This window comes from Portunus trituberculatus, unplaced genomic scaffold, assembly GCF_017591435.1.
Source record: "Portunus trituberculatus isolate SZX2019 unplaced genomic scaffold, ASM1759143v1 PGA_scaffold_386__1_contigs__length_22960, whole genome shotgun sequence".
NCBI classification, from domain to species: Eukaryota; Metazoa; Arthropoda; class Malacostraca; order Decapoda; family Portunidae; genus Portunus; species Portunus trituberculatus.
Window position 1 is genome coordinate 1 of NW_025541554.1, and position 8,355 is coordinate 8,355.

General features: G+C 37.6%; 1 long non-coding RNA gene across 2 annotated transcripts; it reads right to left on the reverse strand.

Moving 5' to 3' along the window:
* Nucleotides 1-6,032: 6,032 nt before the first annotated feature.
* Nucleotides 6,033-7,751, reverse strand: LOC123500515. Of its 2 annotated transcripts, none has more exons than XR_006673365.1 (3): nt 7,529-7,751; nt 7,080-7,176; nt 6,033-6,089 (listed from the first exon to the last, which is right to left on the reverse strand). It is a non-coding gene; the product is annotated as an uncharacterized LOC123500515 (long non-coding RNA). The 2 variants fall into 2 exon arrangements; XR_006673364.1 differs by lacking the exon at nt 6,033-6,089 and adding an exon at nt 6,294-6,483.
* Between the last annotated feature and the right edge of the window lie 604 nt (nt 7,752-8,355).

Genomic DNA, 8,355 nt, shown 5'->3' on the forward strand with positions numbered 1-8,355 from the left:
TCTCTCTCTCTCTCTCTCTCTCTCTCTCTCTCTCTCTCTCTCTCTCTCTCTCTCTCTCTCTCTCTCTCTCTCTCTCTCTCTCTCTCTCTCTCTCTCTCTCTCTCTCTCTCTCTCTCTCTCTCTAACCTAATCTAACCCTCTCCACACACACAGGGGCTGCATGCGAGTCCTGCAGTACTCAGTGAAGAGGACGAGGAGCAGGATAGAGGAGATGAGTAGCCTTGGCCTGCACCACTTCTCCATCAGCGCCCTCTTCAAGCAGCCCAAGACTTACGCTAACATAGTCCGCAGGGTGAAGAGAGACAGACTGAGGGAGGAGAGAGAGGGGAGTGGGGGAGGCAAAGGAGGGTGGGTGATTGGAGAGGAAGAGGGAAGGAAAGTGAAGGAAACGAGGGAGGGTGAGTGATTGGGGAGCGGAAGGAAAAGAGAGAGATGAGGAAAGGAAGGAGAGAAAGAGAGAAAAGAGAGGAGAGGGTGGAGGAAAGAAGGAGGGTGATTGGAGAAGGAAAGAGAGGAGGGAGAAGGTGAAGGAGAGAAAGAAGAGTGGGTGGAAGGAAAGGAGAAAAAGAGAGGGAGAGAGGGTGAAGAAAAGGAGAAGAATGGGTGACTGGGAAAGAAGAGGAAGAAGAGGAGAGGATGAAGGAAAGAGGAGAGTTTGTGATTTGGAAAGGAGAGGAAGGAAGGAAGGAAGGAAGGAAGCAATGATGGTGACTGTGGGAGGAAGAAAGGAAGGAGAAAAGGTGGAGGAAAGGAAGGAGGAAGGTGGGTGACTGAAGAAGGAAAGAGGAAGAAGAGAGAGAGAGAGATGGAGGAAAGGAGGAGAGAAGGTGAAGGAAAGAAGGAGGGTGAGTGATTGGAGAGAGGAGAGGAGGAAAGAGAGCAGAGAGGGTGGAGGAAAGGAGAACGAGGAAGAGATGAAAGGAAAGGAGGAGGTTGAGTGACTGAGGAAGGAAGGAAGAGAAGGAGGAGAAAGGAAGAAGGAATTGTAAGAAAGATGAGAGTAAGTAAGAAAATAAATAAATGTTTGCAAAGTTGTCAATGGAAATGAATCAGGAAATGTGAAAGTTTGTACAGGAAATAATAGAAAAGAATGAAAATGTACAGTGTCATTAATGCAGGTTGTTTCCGTCCTTCCTTTAATGCTACACTGTAAGAAAACAATCAACAAAATACATTCAGTCACATTTCACTCTCAAATTAAGTCAATATTTACCACAAATTAAGTCATTTCTTCTTAGTATATCAGTTGTTTTGATCTTTCTTTATATTTAGAAAAAATAAACAAACTCACTACTCTCTCAAGTTTAATCATTCATCCTAAAGTTCATTTCTTCTTCAAGTATATCAGTTGTTTTGATTTTGATCTTTGTCTATCATAAAACCAAACTCTAAGAAAACAATAAACAAACTCCATTCACTGATCTTATTTCATTAACTCTCTTTATCACTTACGCCAATATTTACTTCACACCTCAAATTTAATCATCCTAAGTTCATTTCTTCTTAGTTTATCAGTTGTTTTGATCTTTCTCTATCATAAAACCAAACGATAAGAAATAATAAACAAAATACTGTACATTCACTTATATTTGACTCTCCTTAGCACAAATTAAGTCAATATTTAGTTCATTACTCAAATCTAACCATTTTGAGTCCATGTGTTCTTAGTTTATCGGTTATTTTGATCTTTCTCTATCATAAGACCTGTTACAAATTGTCAATATTTTCCAGTTTTAGGTTCATTTCTTGCTAATTCATCAGTTATTTTGGGTTCCTGTGTCACAAAACTTGTTGCAAATTGGTTAGTACATATTCAAATACCACATATATTTATTAGTACACATCTCGGGAGCCTCAAAACACACACACACTCTCTCTCTCTCTCTCTCTCTCTCTCTCTCTCTCTCTCTCTCTCTCTCTCTCTCTCTCTCTCTCTCGCGTAGTGTAGTGGTTAGCACGCTCGACTCACAATCGAGAGGCCCGGGTTCGAGTCCCAGTAAGCGGCGAGGCAAATGGGCAAGCCTCTTAATGTGTGGTCCCTGTTCACCTAGCAGTAAATAAGTACGGGATGTAACTCGAGGGGTTGTGGCCTCGCTTTCCCGGTGTGTGTTGTGTGTTGTGTGTTGTGGTCTCAGTCCTACCCGAAGATTGGTCTATGAGCTCTGAGCTCGCTCCGTAATGGGGAAGACTGGCTGGGTGACCAGCAGGCGACCGAGGTCTCTCTCTCTCTCTCTCTCTCTCTCTCTCTCTCTCTCTCTCTGACTAACCATTCATTACAAGGGTACATATATACACGTACAAGTCACAGCAATAAAAAAAGTATGCCCCACAAATCTGACACGGCATCCTGTGTGAGGTGTAGGCAAGAGTGGGCACTGTACACTGTACACTGTACACTGTACACTGTACACTGTACACTGTGTTGGTGCTGTGCAGTGACCGCCGCTAACTCAATAAAGTGTGGGAGTTTATCTTTTATGAGAACTTCCATTAGGAAAGAGGAAAAAAAGAAATTAAATGAAACACTTCACAGATAAACATGACACATTAACTTTAAAAGACGAGCCATTACCAGCTTGACTCAACACACACACACACACACACACACACACACACACACACACACACACACACACACACACACACACACACACACACACTTTATCTTTTGCCTTTTTAGCTTGTATGCATCTAGCATTGTACCAAGCATGTATTTTTTCTTAACTCTATAAACAGGTACAATTTTTTTACTCCTTTATTATATTTCTGTAAGAATTTGTCATATTTTCCTTGTACTGTCTTTCTGTACATAATATTTCTCCACTCAATATCAGCAAAATAGATCCTTAATTTTTTTTAAATCCGCTCTTGCATAATTTAATCTCACTCCTTTATAGTCATCTCTGTAACTTATCTCCTGAATTTGCATCTCTAATGTCACATGATCACTTCTCACCATTGGACAAAGGTGGTGTATGATTGGAGGGGGCTCTGCTTTCTTTGTGAAAACTAGGTCAAGCAACGATGGTTCTTCTTCCCCTCTGTACCTTTATGACTCCTCCACCCACTGTTCCATTGCATTAACCATAGTCAACTGTAACACTTTCTCGCTCCACTGCCCAGCATTATCCATTACTTCCATCTCTCTCCAGTTTACTTTCTTAGAGTTAAATTCTTCTATGTCTTCTTATCATGTTATCTAGGCACTTTATCACCTCTCTTTGCATCTTTATGTTCTTCTGTTCCCAGGTATTAGTCTTTGGTGAACATATGTAACCATATCCTCACTCGAGCTTTCCTGGAGTGCAGACGTCTCCTTGACCTTTCCTTTCCACTACTACTATTAAAAGAGCTGTCTGGCTGCGCCGAGCGAGTTCGGACAACTTTTGTGTGACTACTCTGCCTCTACAAACGGACTCTGCAATGGCCTCCGCGCGACGTAACACGGTGACTTCAAGCAAGGCTAGAAGGTGCTCCTCTGACCAGCCACGCCAGCCCCAACAAGCACCTTCCCTGTAGCCGGTGCTGCTCTCGACATCGAAACAAGCGAGGAGGAATTAAACAGCTTGTTAGACTCGCTCTCCCAAGAATCCAAGTCGCTTGTTGAAATAATTAGTGTTACTGACTAAGCAGTTCAAAGCAGAAACCGATATGCTGAAAAACGAACTTTCAAAAAGACTCACTAATATCAGACCTAAGTAAGGAAGTGAATGAGCTGAAAATGAAAGTGAAAACTCTGGAATACAACATCGATGTAGTGGACCAGTATGAGCGACGAGATACGGTAATCATCAGTGGCCCCGCTCTACCGGACCAATCAAACCAAGAAAACTCCAAAACTGTCATCCTCAACGTGACAAAAGAACAACTGAAAATAAACCTTCAAGACAGTGACGTAAACACAGCTCACAGAATAGGGTCTGTCGCTTCACAAGGAAAAAGACCAATGATTGTGAAACTATCCAAAGTTTAAGGCGAAACTGACCTGCTAAGAGAACTACTCAATTCATTACTAGCATTCTTATTAACTGCTCAATTCATTTATTATTATCATTGCTATTATTATTATTATTATTATTATTATTATTATTATTATTATTATTATTATTATTATTATTATTATTATTATTATTATTATTATTATTATTATTATTATTATTATTATTATTATTATTATTATTATTATTATTATTATTATTATTATTATTATTATTATTATTATTATTATTATTATTATTATTATTATTATTATTATTATTATTATTATTATTATTATTATTATTATTATTATTATTATTATTATTATTATTATTATTATTATTATTATTATTATTATTATTATTATTATTATTATTATTATTATTATTATTATTATTATTATTATTATTATTATTATTATTATTATTATTATTATTATTATTATTATTATTATTATTATTATTATTATTATTATTATTATTATTATTATTATTATTATTATTATTATTATTATTATTATTATTATTATTATTATTATTATTATTATTATTATTATTATTATTATTATTATTGCCATTGTTGTTTTTGTTATTATCATTATCATTATTACTACTAGTAATATTTTCATCATCTTTACAGTTACCGTTGTTGATGTTGTTCTCGTTATAGATGTTGTTGATGTTGATATTGTTGTTGTTGTGTTGTGTTGTGTTGTGTTGACAGCGGTGGCGGTGGTGGTAGTGGTTTTCCTTTACATTCCCGAAAATGAAATGAGAGCAAGATTAATTGAAAATGTGTGTAAACAAGATGATGAAACAAGAAATGAATAACAGATAATAATGAATCCTGGTTCTCCCTTCCTCCTCGGTGACCAATATCAGTTCACCTCCAGTCTTGAAAACCTACAGGTCTTCAAGAGTGATTCTCGAGTTAATCATGTAGAAATCTTGTCACTCTGCCTCTAGAACTCACTGGTTCCCTTCCAATGCCAGACCTATCCACTGCTCTCGCATTATTTAACCACCCAAGCCATTCTTAGCATTCTTCTGGTATCGTCACTGTCTAGTCCTTACCGTGATCACCAGTGCCAGGCCACTCAAACCATTCTAGCTCCATTGCTCTCTCAGTAGTTAACCTCGCCTCCTGGTAAACCACATCTCTGCTGCCTCAATACTCTCTCTCATCTTCCCACTGACCGTCCAAGTGTCTGACTTTTGACTCATTCTCACCACCGTAAGATATTCTTCGTTTGTATGTACACAAAAAACAACAGCAACAACGAGGGTGTGAGTTCAGCTTTGTGTTCTGTGTGCCACTGATATGAGAGTCCAGTACAAACAATATGAGACGAAGGGGAAAAAAGACTATCCCAGGATTAAGAGAATACAGGGTTATCCTGCTTTCCGAGTTCTGCGCCCCAGTGACGTCACGGGGATGCTGGGTGGTGGTTGCTGGGTGGTTGGTTGGATGAAGTGTTCAGGAAGGAAGGGGGTGATCATGTTTACCAGAAAAGAAAACGGGTGGATAGGAAGAGTAACTACGACAGACTCACATTACTCGCACGTACACACAGACTCTCTCTCTCTCTCTCTCTCTCTCTCTCTCTCTCTCTCTCTCTCTCTCTCTCTCTCTCTCTATCTCTTTTATATATATATATATATATATATATATATATATATATATCTATATATCTCTATATATATATATATATATATATATATATATATATATATATATATATATATATATATATATATATATATATATATATATATATATATATATATATATATATATATATATATATATATATATATATATATATATATATATATATATATATACACAGGGTGGGCGCGGATACTTCCCGATTTGAGAATGAAATAAAACCTGTTCACACTTCACAATTCTTTATTCTTCTTTTATGCCTTTCACACAACATGGGAGATTTACTTTTACACTGTTTTAAAGACAATATCTTTTAAATGTCCACCTCCATTGTCAATACACTGATTCAGACGATTTCGGAAGCTTTGGTCTACTCTCTCCAGCATGTTGAGCGGTATATTGGCTATTTCAGTTCGGATGGCGTTCTGTAGGTCTTCCAGGGTCTGTGGACGGTCGTTATACACCAGGGATTTGAGATATCCCCACAGGAAATAATCACAGGGGGCTAAATCAGGTGAGCGCGCAGGCCAGTTTAAGTGTCAAGAGTAGGGATCATTGGCCCTTACTTTTTCCAAGAAAACGGTGGTGCCGTAACAGTGACTTCAGAACGCTATGTGACAATGCTCAGGAGTTTTTCTATGCCTGCTCTCATTAATATGGACCTGGATAATGGAAACGTGTGGTTCCAGCAAGATGGGGCCACAGCCCACATTGCACGCATTTCAATGGGATTCCTGAGAGAAGCTTTTCCCGACCGACTGATTTCCCTGAGAGGAGACTTAAAAATTTTAGATGATTCTTCCATACTCCAGTGTCCAGCCACTTCTACTTCACCACCTACAAGCATACCATGTTATTCTTCTCTCTCTCTCTCTCTCTCTCTCTCTCTCTCTCTCTCTCTCTCTCTCTCTCTCTCTCTCTCTCTCTGAAATAACACATTTCCCCTTGCCAAAAATCATGTGGTATTTTACCCCCAATGTTCCATCAAAGGAATTGCTGAGAGGGGAAGGGTTGAACCCCACCCCTAGATTCGCCCCTGCTATCACTTCAAAAGTTGTTTTAATCAGTCTGATTTACATGATTTGGATAATAAGTTTTGGTTGGGTATATTAATTATAACCAAATACATACGATGTGACATATATATATATATATATATATATATATATATATATATATATATATATATATATATATATATATATATATATATATATATATATATATATATATATATATATATATATATATATATATATATATATATATATATATATATATATATATATATATATATATATATATATATATATATATATATATATATATATATATATATAAGAAAACAACCACTTGGAGTGGAACTCTTATACTATGACTAATAAACTTAATGAGTACATTTGAGATATAAGGTAAAATTGTTTGAAACGTACCTTTCAAGGCATGGCACACGAGAGAAGGAAATTTTCTGATGTCTTATTTGTGATGACGGTACCTGCTCTTGATTTAACAATTCTCCATGCTCGAAACCTAAAATTGGTTTCAGGCATTTTAGTCTACCATACTTACAAATGTGATAAATAAAATTACACGTGAAAGTATAGCTACATATACGTATTACATAGGCAGAAAGAATGCAGATTGGTTTGCTACAGCTCGGGTGCTGAAGTAGGTATTATTGTGCACAAAAATTCAAACTAAATGACTGAGGTGATGCTGATATGCTCACGTAATGTTGTTAAGTGTCATTCATGACCACCAAACCCCACACAAAACCCTATTGCATTGAGACTTCTTGTGGAGTGGAACTCTTAATACTGTGACTATGAACATAATGAGTGGGCTACACATAAGATATAAAGTAAGAGTGTTTGAAACATACCTTCAAAGTATGACACACGAGAGAAGGAAATCTTTTGATATCTGCGTGTTAACAGTCGTGCTTGTGATGACGGTACCTGTTTCGTACGCGTGAGAAACGACGCGATCTATAGAAAACTAGCAAGAGTGACTATTGTATTACCTGTCACGTATCCACAGAATTCCTCTCCAGTAGTCTACCACAGGAGATACGTCTACCCCAAAGTTGAGAACCCTTCATTTAGTTATAGATATACATTCCATAATCAAGAGAGAGAGAGAGAGAGAGAGAGAGAGAGAGAGAGAGAGAGAGAGAGAGAGAGAGAGAGAGAGTGTGATTGTTAATAAAATATTATCATTAAGTTAACCATAAAATTCGTTTTCTACACACGCATCACTTAAGCCCCGCCCCACACTCCAAATCGTTTGGGAAAAAAAAATTTCGCTCCCCGGGCGCAGACTAATCACGGGCACACGGGGCGGTGAGCGAGGGCGGGAGGAGGGGGTACGAGAGGACAGGGGTGTGTGGAGGCGGGTGTGGGTGGGCGGGGACATCAAGGGTGACGTCACGCAGAGTATTCGTGACAAGGTTAGCGGTGAGGAAAATGAACCAGAGAGAGAGAGAGAGAGAGAGAGAGAGAGAGATGTCAGTATTATTTGCTATTTATTTACTTTTTCTCTTACTTATTTATATTTTTACTTTTTATGTCTATTACTCTTGTTGTTAGTTCTTACCTCTTCTCCAAATTTGGATTGGATGTTCTCTTTGTTAATCTCATTCCTATTGCTTATATAGTTATGTGTCATTTTACTGTAATTATCTCTCTCTCTCTCTCTCTCTCTCTCTCT